Below are 14,876 nucleotides of genomic sequence, written 5' to 3' on the forward strand. Positions count from 1 at the left end.
TTTTTTTAAGAGCAAGTTTAGAACCATCACACACAAATGTCCTAGTTCTGTTAAGGTTCCTGCTTCTTCCCTCACTAGTGTCAGAGGAGCAACCCCCATCCCCTAAACTGGAACAGGGAGGGAAGAGTAAAAGGAAGCAACTCTACCAGAGCAACTGTTTTCAAATCTATAACCCCTTGAACCATTAGTGGTTCAGGAAAAGTTTGTTTTCTGGTAGGCTCCACTATTTCCAAACCACACCATTTATTAATTAAACATGTTTAATGAAGATACACTTATGGTTCATAAAAACAGTTTTATATACCCTGAAAAAATTCTACAGGAAGCCACTTTACTACTACCTACAAATCAACTACTTAGGCTATACCCCTTTTCCTCCTAAAACAAGACCAAGGCCAGGTTATTCTCTAATGACAGAAGATGGAAAAAAGCATGCCAACCAACCATCAGCTTTAGCTTTCAAGACTGTTTGAAGAGTAGGAAGTATTAAGTATGAACTAACTGCCTCTTTACCCTCTACAGTTTAGGACTGGTGTCAATAAAACAGGTGGTAAATGTGGGGGAGGGGAAGCTTCTTGGCCAAACATCACAGAGCTATAACTTCTTCCAAACCCCAAACCTTACTTCCTGCAATTTATGTAAACAGATCACAGGCCACCCTCTTCAAACCCAATCATAACCCAAGCAAATAACATAGGATTCTATTTCTGGGTCTGTCATTAACTCACTGGATAATCCTGAATCTTCAGTCTCTCTACTTTGCTCAATAACAACCACAATTTCTGGTCCCAAAATCAAATCATGTGGACTAATAAAGAACTTTTTCCCAATTTGTAGAGTTATTTTTATGGAAAATATGACAAACGTATATGAAATTAATTCACATTATATGTTTAATCACGTCTATTAAATATACATGAAATATTAAAAATTCAAAAGATTATCCAGTCCAAAACTGTTGAGCACTTTCATTTTAAACTTTTAAAGGTATTCACGAAACACTGAGAATAAGCTTTCAGAGGGCTGAAGGATTTTGAGGCTTTAAATTTAAGCTCAGTTATATTTAGAAAACCAAGATGCCACCTCTTTGGATCCTGTATCTTTATCTTGAGCATTTGATTCATGTGCTTTGCCTTGTGTAATTCAAAGCACGAGATCCTACCATATCCCTGAAAAGTAAACTGAACATATAGAACATACTGATTGTCAGAGGAATGACATGCTGTACTGCAACTGAAAAGATGGGAAGCTAGCAGTCTCCACTGCTAGAGCTGTTTAACAAAATAAAATTACCTGTCTGGTCTCCAAAGTCAGTCTACAAACCACTGCCAACTTTATAAGAATCGTTTCTATTCCATTCCTGGAAATCTTGATGCAAGATTCTATGGTGAAACCGTGGATTCTATTAACTAAAAGTATCTCAGGTGATTCTGATGCACAGCTTATTCAGGAATTACTGGTTTAGAACAAGGATAGCAAAAAAGTTTCATACCATTTTGCCAATTATACCTCCTGAAATGCTTCACTGAGAAGGGTCATGTCTAAATGCAACTGGCAATAAGTAGCTTGCCATGTACATGGTGATGCAGAAATCTCAGCATGGAAGCCATGTATCTGTCATCTGTTTTAGATTCCTGAAGAGGCTTGATTTTTTAAGGAGGCTTTTGGGTAACAGAAAAGACCCAGGTCAGGATTATTTACTTTTAACTGGCAACAACTCTGGCTGGCACTGGGAGGGTAGTAGGCAGCAAGAATAGCCCACTGGCACAGGTACCAGAACTCTCCAAAAGTACTTAGCAAGCTTCCGAGTATTATACAGAAAAGGAAGACAAGATTTTGTTCCCAAAACATCTATAAGCTTGTTTGAGAAATGAAAATTCTACATGATAATATAAATTTGGTTTTTCAAAAATAAGGATGTTTGTGCCTTGAGGAGTTCCACTTTAGGTAAAGGTGGGAACTAGCGGGAGCATTGAGTGCCAGGCCAAAAACAGTATAGTTTGGAATGATTCAAGAGGGCTCCTGATCAGGACATTAAAGTACTGTATTAAGATTATTCTACTGGCAGCATTTTCCAGGAAAGAAAAAATGGGAGTCTATATAATCAAGGTATGACCCATGGGAAGGCAAATAATCTGCTTCACATTGTTTCTATCTGCATCTGTCTCTACCACTAGATTGCTGGCTCTTAGTGGGCCAGGTACATGTCAAATTAACCTTTCTATCTTCCACAATGTCTAGCACATTTTGTCCATAACGAATATTTCAAAGGAAAACTCTTACAGATACCAAAGGGGAACAGTAACAGAACTTGGTACAGGGACATGAAGGGTCAAATGAGTGAATGGAATGAAATTATGCCAAAAAGGGTGGACTGTTAGATTAAAAGAGACAAGAAACATAAATTAAAAGAGGCTTTATCTGGATATTGCTTCAATTAAAAACCAACAGTAAAAAGACATTTGTAAACAACTGAGGACATTTTATTATGATATGGATTATTAGATAACACCTAGGAAATATTTTCAATTTTGTTAGATACAATGATGGCATGTGATTTTTTTAAGAATATGTCTATATTGGGCCGGCCGAGTGGCGCGTTGGTTAAGAGCTGGCTTGCGACACCAGCTCTGAGCAGCAGGGCCCGGTTCGGATTCCACATGAGGGCCAGTGACACTGCCCTCTACAGCTAAGATGCTGAACAACAGCTCGACCTGGGGCTGGGCTGCCATGAGTCACCAGCAACAGCATAGGCTGCAGCCCCCGCTGCAGTGGGCTGCCATAAGCTACCATGTGTGGCCAGCAGCCAGCATGAGCGGCCGGCAGCCCGCATGAGCTGCCAAGAGCCACCGTGAGCGGCCGTCCAAAGGCCAGCAACCGATCTGCCTCACCCGGGAAGAGCATAATGATAATACCAACATGGGCCAGTGAAGCGACGTCCTCCACAACTAGATTGAAGAACAAAAGGACAGCAATTTGTCTGTTCCCCTCCTTCAATTCCCCAATAAAATCTTTAAAAAAAAAAAAAAGAATATGTCTACATTTTTTTAGAGACCCATACTGAAGTTTGTAGAGGTGAAAAAACAATGTCTATGATTTTCTTTAAAATGCTTAAACAAAAGAGTTGAAAATATGTGGCAAATAGCTTAATAATGGTTGAATCTGTGATGGGTATATGGATATTTATTATATTTTGTCTATTTTTTAGTATACTCAGCAACGCAGCTGGACTTACATATTGCTTGGTCAAAGCCAGCATTATACAATTAATTCTTTTTCTTTTCTTTCTCAGATTTCAGGAAGCTTAAGAATGACTAGTACTTCTGAGAAAACAGCCTAGACTCAATCAGAAGAAAACGGGCATTCTTTTATTAGTTCTGCTAATAGGAAATCTCTCTGAATCTACTGAAAGAACTTCTTGTAAATTAATATGAGAACTGAGTATGAGCCAAGAAAGTGACTCAGCTGCTAAAAAGAAACAAAATACAATCTTAGGCTTCATTAAAAGAATAGTATCCAGATCAAGGATGGTTAACAGTCCTATGTACTCTTCACAGGTTAGTTCACAACTGGAGTATTGTGTTGTTTGGAGCACTTCATTTTAGAACACTTACAAGCTAGAAAGCTGGAAGGGAGGGATAAAAGACTAGTGAGGAGTTTAGAAGCCCTATGTCAAATGTAGAAAGGCTGAAGAAATTGGGTGTGTTCAGCTTGGAGAATAAAACACTTCCCAGCCTTCCATGTCACCTCTACTACAGAGACCCCAGTGGAGTACTGGGTTGTTGGAAAAGTCATGACGTATTTTTTCTGTTTTTCATTGCAAAAATGCATCATGACTTTTCTGATAACCCAATATTTTCTAGAGGATTCCAAGTATTGTTAATAGGCATTCCACAGTCAAGTGAGTTTGAAATAAGCAATATATTTTCTTTAAAGGACTTATCAAAGTGTTCAGTATCCTAAAATGCTTTGTCGGTCTTCAAAAAAAGGATGTTCAGTTATTTCCTAAATGTGACCATTTATGCATTCAACAAATATTTCCTGAGCCCCAATTATTTGCCAAACACTCCTCCAGGTGCTGAGGATACAACAATGAACATTTCTAATATCCTGGAAGATACTTTGTGAAACAGCCAACCTGGGCCTCTTGTTACTCCTCTAACTTACTGTGCTTCCTCATCTCTAGGTTTTTTATTATGCTCTCATCCTAAAATGTCCTATCACTAATCTTAATTCAAACATTACTCATTCAAGAAGCTTTCCTAATTATTATAAACAAAAACATTCTCTTTTCAACAAACCCATGACACTTTCTCTGTATCAGTTCTTTGCCAACAGACTGTCTCTTAATTACCTTTGGATCTCTCACAGTGCTCAGGACGGTGTCTTGCATGAATAGGTGCAAGAAATATTTGCTGAATGAGTAATCACATTCAAATATTTGAAGGGTTATCTTGTTCAAGAAGGCAAACTAGGTATCTACTTTCTACAGAAGATTAGAGAAAAAAGAGATGAAGTTAAAAACCAATTTTGTCCCAATTAGAGCTAACAACAAACAGAAGACATGACAGTTCTCAGTGACTACAGCTGTTCTAAGAATAGCCAAATGACTATGTACCAAATGTTTTGGTGGGATACGTCGCTGGCCGAATGAATAAAGGATTGCCTCTTAAGACTCTAGGAACTACTATATAGCTCATATTAGACATAAGGTAACTTTTGATACAATATATTTACATCAATATTAAAATTCTTAAAATTAGGCTTCAGTATAAACATCCTTTTATTTACTAGTATAATCATGCCTATTATGTATCATGTACAGTGCTAAGTACAGAGGATAAAAGACAAAAAAGACACTGTCTCCATCCTAGAAGATTCAATACAAGGTTTCTTAATTATTCTCCCAAAGCAAATCTGATATAAACTTGAACACCTAGGTCATCTACCTCAATAAGAAATTCTTAGGGCCGGCCGAGTGGCTCAGTTGGTTAAGAGTGCGGGCTCTGAGCAACAGGGTCGCCAGTTCGATTCCCACACGGGCTAGTCAGCGCCCCAGCTGAGCTGCCGCTGAGCTGCCAACAAGTGGCAGGATGGCCTCAGCTGGTGAGAGCACGAGCTCCTAACAAGGTTGCCAGTTTGACTCCCACATGGGATGGTGGCTACGCCCACCCGCAACTAAGATTGAACACAACACCTTGAGCTGAGCTGCCAATGGGCAGCCAGATGGCAACTGGACTTGGAGCTGAGCTAGCTGCACCACAACTAAGACTGATGGACAACAATTTGGCTATTCCCCTTTCCCAATTCCCCAACACTGTTCCCCTTCCCCAATTCACCAATAAAAATCTCTTTAAAAAAAGATGAGGAAATTGTTTAGATCAATGATTTTCAATATTTTGCAGTCAGAGAAATAACTATGATGCTACCAGCTCCTCTTAAAACCATCTATCCATACCACTTAAATGCATTAAATTCTTCAAACAAACAAGCTAGTCATTCTTCCTTTCTACTGTAGTTAAAAACTAGAAAACGAGATATTCCAGAATACCTCCATATACCAAGGATATCTCTGTGATGTCGCTCCCAAACTAGAAGCTAGTGTCTTTGCTGGCAGAGACCTTTTACTTGTGTCCCTAGCATTTAGTACAGTGCTCAGGACACAGCAGATAGTGAATAAATGAACAAATGAGTGAGAAAAATGAATGAGTCCAATGTCCCTAGTTGAAAACAGTACTTTAAAGCAGCAATAACAATTTGGTTTTTCTTATTAGAAACCTGTCAAGGAAATGGAAGCATACAAGTATGAGTAAATACTAAGCCTAGTTTTCACTATAAATCAGTGTGTATTTTTTAGGTTATTTATTAATAAGTAATTACTGTATGTAAATCCACGGTCTTGGTTGCTTCTGTGGGACTAAAATTAATTTTTTGATCAGCAGAGCTAAATGACCAAATTCTAATGCAAAGGAAAAACCAATACACCTACAACTCAACCCATAAGATTGTAATCAAATAATTTATCAAACTGATTTATTAACGTAACTGTCTAGAAAGCAAAATACTTTGATAGCACCAACTGCTCTTCAAAAGCGCTATCACTCATTTTTTCAAAATCTCATTTGAACCATAAAAATCATCCATGTTTATTTTTTCTGACTATAAAATGATATATGCTCATTGTAGATAACTTAGAAAACATAAATAGGCTCAAAGGAGACAATAAAGACTATCCATTGTGATGTTTTCTTTTTTCCTAGTCCTTTTTTTCTATGCAGTTATAATTTCTTTATATACTGTCACTCTTCCTACCCACAGAGCAAGAGATGATACGCTACAGCAGTAACCCAAGCACCCTCAGTAAAATCATGTTCCAGGTACAACTTCTCAATGTCTAAATTTTATAGATGTGTATTTCCATAAAATAAGACCAAATGTGCTATTTAGTAATCCTTAAAAGTTTCCCTCTGATTCCATCTTCTCACCTCTAGCATTCTACAAAGACAGAGTGTGCAGACTCAAGTAAAGACACATCCAATGATTAGAAATGAACTCAAATTTAACAAGGAAGAAGTTGCTTGCAATAGTTTTATGTTCCCAAGTCTGATATTATTACAAGACAAGGACTGTTCTAAGTAGCCCAGGTCCTTTGGGATCTATTACCTTTAATTTCTACCTCAAAAATCCAAAGTATGTTATTCATAAAAACTTGGTCAGTTTTCTCCTAAGAGTACAAGACTAGAAACAGAATGCAGGATCTGAGTTTCTGTCTCTGCTCTACTGCTAAATGACTGAGTTACACCAAGTGAGTCTTACTTAGCTTACATCTCATTTTCTCCATTTGTCAATAGGAATATTATTTGCCCTACCTATATTTATTACAGGACTATTGTGAGGCTCCAAAATACAAAAGATCAGAGAAAATGCTCTTCAAAAAGTATTATTCAAATGTAAGGTGGAATTCTTTCCCAAACATACATGCCTTCTAATAAACAATATAAAATATGGCTTTCCCTGATATGTAAAGATGGCATTTCAGATGTTGATTACTATCTATGTATACACACAGTGGAACAATACCATCAATGCCTTACACAGAATAGACAGGTAAAGCATGTCAACAGACTCACAGACCCAACCACTGTAGCAAAAACTGATGCCATATATTCTTTATCTCCTGCCATACATAACATTCTGCTCCATCTTCATTCAGAAGAGTAAACCTATTCCTAACTACAGCATATTTGACTAATGTGTCTGTAATAAATTTCCCAAAGTTCTACAATCAAGCCACAAAATTTTTCAGTTATTTTTAATAATTTAACAAGCACCTACCCACCAGCCAAAATCTAGGATCTTAACAATATCCTATTTCTACCATACTGCACTCAACTCCCAATCCCATCTCTCTGTAAGCAGGTAGAATTTGAAATTGTTACTAAATTATAGCAGTCTTCCCTCTCATCCATTCCTCTCAGAAATCTATGTTTCAACACACAGTAAAGGCCATGTCTCAACCTTAGGAAAAAAAGTTGATTCCAACTTCCAAGATCTTTAATAAGGTTACATCAGCACCATACCCTACCGATCAATCTTATTTCCATGATACCACTATACCACTGGGCAGGACTGTGTCTAGGTAGGAGAATTCAGTCACAGCTTTTAGCTTTGTAGTCTAGGTGAAAACTTAAAGTCAGTTTACTGGGTAAAGTATACTTCAGACACAGCATTATCCTGGAATAATCAGTCAACTCGTTAATGGACTCCACAACCCTCCCTACATATGATCTGAAGACCATGAAAAAATAGCCAATACTATAATTTGAATGTTTGTGCCCTCCTCCAAATTTGTATGTTGAAATCCTAACTCCCAAAGATGATGGTGTAAGGAGATGGGGTCTTTGGGAGGGGCTTGGCTCCTGGGGGCAGAGCCTCCATGAGTGGGATTATTGTCTTATAAAAGAGGTTCCAGAAGGATCCCTTGCCCCTTCCCTTCCCCATGTGAAGACAGTGAGAAGGCACCAGCTATGAACCAGGAAAGGGGCCCTAACCAGAACACTGCCTTAATCTTTGACTTTCCAGCCTCCAGAACTGTGAGCAGTGAATTCCTGTTGTTTATAAACTGCCCAGTCTGTGGTATTTTGTTATAGCAGCCCAAATGGACTAAGGACAGCCAACATGCCAGGTTTCCAGAGACTCTGTCTAAAGTCCCACTCAAGGACTTTGCCCACCCCAGAATTGTTAGCATTCATCTCAGAAGGAAGTTCTCTAAGACTATGTGCTAACAACAGGTCCTCTTATTGTGTTCCGTAAGTTTGGGTCCATTACAGACGACCTCTCCACTGATGACGGGAAAGAAGTCAGACAGGGCAGTGTAATCAATGTAGGTCTGATTATACCAAAAGAAACTGCTTTAGATTTATGGTAAAATTCTTAGAACAACCAGAGTAGTTTAGTAATTAGAAACCAGGCTTATTAATGGTGTCAAAGTAAGAGTTCTTATTGAATTGGTCCTAATTATCTTATATTTATATTTAGCCTGTATTTCATCTTGTTACAGTACTGAAGTATGACACCATATGAATCTCATCTGCTCTCTTTCAGTGTTGTCTCAATCCTATAGAAAAATAATAACCACTTTGAAAAACATTGCATTCTAAGGTTATCAGTTTTATGTCAAGTAGAATAGCAGCCGAAGGTACCAAACTACAAAAGGTTACTTAAAATAAGTAGAATGCCATTGTTATAAATATAAATACAACATCTGGTTCCATATAACAAAGCTATTTCCATATCCCAACAGATGGCCCACAGTAATAATGCTTTGCTGATCTGGTTATAACAAATTCTATTAAATCCCAAATCCTGTACAGCAGATGCCTTTTCCAATTTCAGTATAAGTCAATCTCTTTAACCAAAACACTGTGCTTTGGTTCTTGTTATTTGTGTACTAAAATCCAGTTATGCCAACTAAGATGGTCAAATTTTTTGACAGTTGTTATAAATGCCACTGTGGTGTTTGCTGAGTTTTGGAGTGGAGGAGGTAAAAAGTACCTCCATCCAGGACTAAAAGGCTAACTGTTCAAAACAGAAAACAAAAATTCAGTTAAAGGAAAGCTGAAGAGAGGTAAAGTAAGCTTTAGCTGTCTCAAGCCAAGGTTTCTGAATAGTGGCAATGTGGAAAACTAAGTGCCTACTAACAAAGCTGACACTGAAGAGCACTGAAAATAATGCAATTTCTGAGTTGAAAAGCTATTAGCAGGGAAAAACAACAACAACAAAAAATGTACCTGAATGCCTAAACAACATGTAGCTCTATATGTTGTAGTATTAGGTTCCCATTTAAAAGAAATGTGGATACAATGTTAATTTAATTTTGCTGTTTGCTTCCCCAACTATATTCAAAATCCAATCTTCACATTCTGGTCATGCCTTTACTTGAAATATTACCTTCTATTAATTTATAACACAGTAAAGAGTACAGTGTAGTAAAGAGCCACTGAGTTCTGAAAATAGCCTGCAGGGGTTCAAATCCTGGCATTTTCCATTCCTAGCTATATACCTTTAGGCAAGTTACTTAACTGCTCTGTGCCTGTTTCCTCACCTGTAAAATGCTGATAATAATAAAAATCTATCTTTTAGAGTGTTGTGAGGATTATATGAATAAATGCACTTAGAACATTTTGGGGCCCATAGTAAGGTCTTAGAAAATGTCAGCTATTATTATTATTATCACTACCACTATCATCACCACATTAATCACCACTAAAGTTCTGAAAGAAAAGGCAGAAATGTTAAGTGACTTATCTAAATCACAGAGCAAACAAGTGACAGAACCTGGTTAGAAAAGTCTCTTCATTTTAACTCCTGATGATTAAACATTAAAAATTACTGATTCCCTAAGTAATGGGATTTCCCAGCCCCTCTAATTCTCAGGAATTCACATGGGGATCCTTTAAGTTAGACGGGTAGCACAGAATTGTGGAAATAGCAATGGACATGGACTAAGATGATCTAAGATGCTCCACTGCTGACTTAAGTGTGCAATCTTGGGCAAGTCACCTCATCTAAACTTCAAATTGCTCATCTTAAAAAATACTTTACCTACATCACAGGGTTGTTGTGGGGTCAAATGAGATAATGTACGAAAAAAACAAGTAAACCATAACGACACTATTTAAATGTTCAAGGGCTATGTCTTACTCGTCTTTATACCCCCAATACCTAGCAGAATGCACTGCAGAGGTTACAATCTAAAAGAAAAACCATGGGAAAGGTGGAGTTGGCAGGGTGAGGATTTAGAAGATAGGGAAGGGTTTTTAAAAGATTAAGAAACCCAAATGTCCATCAACACATGAATAAAAAAATGGAATATTATTCAGCAAAAAAATGCAATACTAATATATACTACAAAATGGGTAACCCTTGAAACATTACACTAAGTGAAAGAAGCCAGATGCAAAAGACCATATATTGTATGATTCCATTTGTATTAAATATCCAGAAGAGCAAATCTATAGAGATGGTAAGTACGATACATTAGTGGTTGCCTAGGACATGGGGGGTTGGGGGGATTGAGGAGTGACTGCTAATGGGTACAAATGTTCTTTTGGGGGGATGATGAAATATATGAAGATAATTGTGGTGATGGCTGCACAACTTGGTAAATATACTAAAAACCACTGAATTGCATATATAAATGCGTGAATTGTACAGTATATGAATTATATCTTAATAAAGCTTTTTAAAAATAAGTTTGAGAGAACCGTTAAAGTATAAAAATCACTGGCTTTTTAAAACACAAGTTTTCTTTTTGAAGAAAAAAAGTGAGTTTTCTGATATTTGAGTAGCTTTGATATGTGGACAAGAATGAGACTGGAGGAAGCATTAGGAGAAAATACTACAAATTACCACACCAGACTATAAGGTCTCTACAAATCCTCCTGTGAAAAACAAATCCGGCATCTATTCGTATGGTTCCTTTCAAAGTTCTCTCTAAGGTTACAAATTACCTCTGGTTCAACAGTCTTTTCATCATGATCATTGTTTCTGAACTTCAAGACTACATTTGATGCTGTCAAGCACACTACCCTTCCTATCCTTGACTTCTGTAACAATAACGTACTTCCTGAGAATGCTTTACCTATTAGCCTATAATGTTGCCCAAAGTTCCAAACCTCAAAGCTTTCACCATCATACTGCTAACCACCCAACATTCATCTACTCACATGTTTTTTTACTACCATCTGTAGTCCTGGTCAGTGCACAATCTATTGCGTTGTTGGAAAAGTCATGACGCATTTTTGCAACAAAAAACAGAAAAAATACATCATGACTTTTCCGACAACCCAATACATTTCATCTCTATTCATTCTATAGCGATGTAGTACAGATAACTTCTACTCTAGTCAGTTCTTTATTATCTTTACTACGGCTGGGAATCAGTCATGTGGCTCAACCAGAATAAGTCAATTCCTATGCTATTTCTATGTGGCTTTGCAATGTGGTATACATTTTTTTTCTTCTGAATAGATCTGTTTTTCTAATTGTTTGCTTAGATTAATACTAAACTAAGTCTGCATTTCCAGAGCAAAACCAGCCAGGAGAGGCTATCAGGAGTGGTAGCAGGCTGGCCTGCTATTGAAAAATTGGAACACAAGCTAATGTTGCCTATAACCAACCCTTAGCTCATTTCCCTTCAGGGATACTTTCCTAATTTCCTTACTATTATCATCCGTCCTCCCAGGATTCTAGACTTTAATCCTTTAATGTTTTATTTGCTCTCTTCCCTTTGCCCACATTCAATCATCACTGAGTTCAAATTAATTTTTACTCACACATATATCTTCTTATAGATTCTTCAGACAGTATAATTTAATAATTAAATGCATGAGTTCAAAGGCCAGATTGCTGGATTCAAATTCTGGCTAGCTCTGCTGCTTACCTCTCTGTTGCAGTTTGGGCAGGTTACTTAACCTTTCTGTAACAGTTTCTTCCTAGGAATAATAGGACCTTACTACAGAGATTTAATGAGTTTAATACGCATAAAGAACTTATAACAATGCCTGGCATACAGTAAGTATTCAATAAATGTAAGTTATTACTTTATTCCCATAGTCACCATCATATGTCAGACCCTCATCTTATTCCTGAAGGTCTCCAAGGGCACTCTGGTCAGTTTCCCCACCCCAGGACATTCAGCTAGTACAAAAGCCTTCCTCAGAATCAATATGGAGCATCTTACTCCCGTTCTTTGGAGCCGATTGTGGTACCCCATCTATCCTTGATAGACCCTCCACCAATACACCCGCTCGCCGATCTAAACTCATTTACTATTTCACCAATACGGATGCTCCCTGCCAGTCAAGCTGCTTTCTGTCTGTTGTACATTGCCACTTCTGTCCTTGCAAATGCTCCTTCACTCTCCTAGAATACATCTCTTCCCCCTTTGAAAATTTCTCTTTTTCAAATCTCACTTTGAATTTGGTTGCATTTTTATCCCAGAAGTTTGATGTTGCTTGGTAATTATGAATGATGGACATTACGAGTCATTTCCCCAGCAGAAGTTTAAGCATTTGAAGACACCACATATTTTATCCCTCATGTCTCTTCATACAGACTACTTCACACACAGCACAGTATTTTGCAGAAGTACACAAATGCTGACTGACTTACTAAAAAAATATGCCTCAGAATGCATCAGAACAACATTCTCTATTTTCCACTGCCCCACCCATACTTAGCATGATGAAAGCAGATAGAATCTGTATTTAAATATTTTTATTTTATATAGGAAAATATACTAACAACTGTACCAGATAAAAGGAAAAAACAAAAGTACAAAGAGAATGTACAATGCGTTAAAAAAAGAAAAAAGAAAAGAAAAAGTGAGAATGCTGGCCATTTCGAAATTCAAAATGTGATTTCAAAATATTAACTTTTTGTTTCACCCAAATTAATGAACCAAAAAAATAAAATAAAATGCCCTGACTCCATCCAAAAAATACCTAATAAAGGCATGAGAAGTCCCCAGTATCTTCAGCAGGACACAAAAACCAAGAAAAAGATTCACCTCAACTCCGAGATATACAAAAAGAAAACAGAAATCCTCAGGTGTTACCTAAACAACTAAAAAACTCAATCACACCTACATATGCGACCCAAACAGAAAAATGGAGAGGAGTTACTATTTTTCCATAAATATTTGCAAAGGTCTAAGAGGAATAAAAGGCTTCTCTCACTGCTACTGTGTGGCCTGTTCCCTGTTAAGGGAGCAATCTGTGGTCACAAAAAAGCCAAACACAAGAAGATGGAAACCTTAACCTGGAAGAGACATTAAGGAAACGACTCAAAACACATGTTTCAAACCAGTTTCAAAAAACAGAGCACAATACTCAATAGACAGAGAGGGAAAGTGAAATATATAAAAGAGCTCCCACGAAATAAGTGACTCAGTAAAACTATTTAGTACTGCCTTGCAAGTAAAGGGCTATGCATATGCCGGTAATACTTCTATGACTGACACGAACGCTTGTTTCACTCGGCAACAAAGTAGAAGAGAAAAATTAAGTAAATGTCAGAAGTCAGAAAAGACAAAAAAAGATGCCCACCAATCTCTCACTCGCTGGCCAGCCCAATTTAGCTCATTCAGGAATCCAACTAGGAACAAGAGAGGCGTAGACTGCACAAGAAAGAAAATCCTTCGCTAACCATACACACACAAAGTAGAAAGGAGAAGTGAAAACTGTACACCTCAACGCATCAGCAGCTCTTTAGGATTAGGCAGTACAGAAAAGAACAAGAACAGCTAAACGGAGAGGAGAAAAGATGTCAACTAAACTAAGCCCTGTTATGTCCCCTACTGTCCTCAATTTCAGAGTACAACTCTTGCTTCTTCCAGCGAACCTACAGTCGTCCCCAGCAAAGAAAACTGACCCTAACACCTTTCACACCACCAGGAGGAAATCACAGAGGAAAAACCACCCCGTTAACCTCCCTCCTCACCAGCTGCAAAAATGGAGGGGGGGAGGGAACACCCTACCACGTGGGCAGGATGCAACACACACAGGACAGACAGCAACACGTCCGCATGGAACGGCTGCCTCTGCCCCAATGCCGGCAAAGGACACGGCGACAGGATGGGTGGGAACCCAGGCCCCTCGCACGGGCCTCCTCACCCCAAAGGGCACCCCCGAGGCGGGAAGTACTGTCCGCCTCGCCCGCCGAAAGGCACCCCCAAGCTTGAAGGGAAGCTGCTGCATCAAGCCGGGGAAGGGGACTAGCCCAGGCCAGAGGACAAGTCACGGAGAGACTGAGACCACCGCTGTCCTCAGACTCGGCACCCCCAAGAACCCCGTCTGGCTTCCGCGGGCCCCGCCTGGGGGAGGGGCGGGAGGCGCGGAGGCGCAGAGCCGCCGCTTCCCGGCTGAGGGGCAGCAGCAGCTGAGAAGCGCCGCGGGGGAGGGAGGGACCCAGCCCTCGCCGCCCTCCAGGCCCCAGCCCCGGCCCGGGGCTCCTGCCTCGCCCGCCACCCGCCCCGCTGCGCGGCCGCGGCTGAGAAAGGAGAGACGGCGTCTCGCGGAGAGCAGCCCCTGCCTCCGTCCCGAGAGATGCCCCAGCCCCGCCTCCTTGCCCGCCGCCCCGGCACGGCGGTCCCGGCGGCGGGCACTCACCTCAGGCTGCGCAGGCCCGGACGGCCCGGCCGAGCCCCCGGCCGCTGCGTGCGTCTCCGCCCCCCGGGAAAGGTCCCAACGGCGCCTGGTGCGAACGGCTGAGGCCCCGAGCAGCGCCCAGAGCGGCGGCGGCAGCGGGAGCAGCCAACATCCGGGGCCGCGCACCCGGAACTACTTCCCGACCCGCTCTCCCTCCCGCCCCTG

The 14,876-nt window shown here is 39.7% G+C and overlaps 1 protein-coding gene across 2 annotated transcripts in view; it reads right to left on the reverse strand.

Moving 5' to 3' along the window:
• FOXJ3 (forkhead box J3) overlaps window positions 1-14,876 on the reverse strand; it is a 161,751-nt gene that overhangs the window by 146,150 nt on the left and 725 nt on the right. The window contains exon 1 of one of the 2 annotated variants that reach the window (XM_019643847.1): window positions 14,673-14,830. The exons of the other annotated variant lie outside the window; for it this stretch is intronic. The gene's annotated coding sequence lies outside the window, so the exon portion shown is untranslated. Of the gene's footprint in view, window positions 1-14,672; window positions 14,831-14,876 lie in introns of those variants that run through there. 2 annotated transcript variants of the gene reach the window in all.

Source organism: Hipposideros armiger, unplaced genomic scaffold, assembly GCF_001890085.2.
Source record: "Hipposideros armiger isolate ML-2016 unplaced genomic scaffold, ASM189008v1 scaffold_82, whole genome shotgun sequence".
In the NCBI taxonomy this organism is placed as follows: domain Eukaryota; kingdom Metazoa; phylum Chordata; class Mammalia; order Chiroptera; family Hipposideridae; genus Hipposideros; species Hipposideros armiger.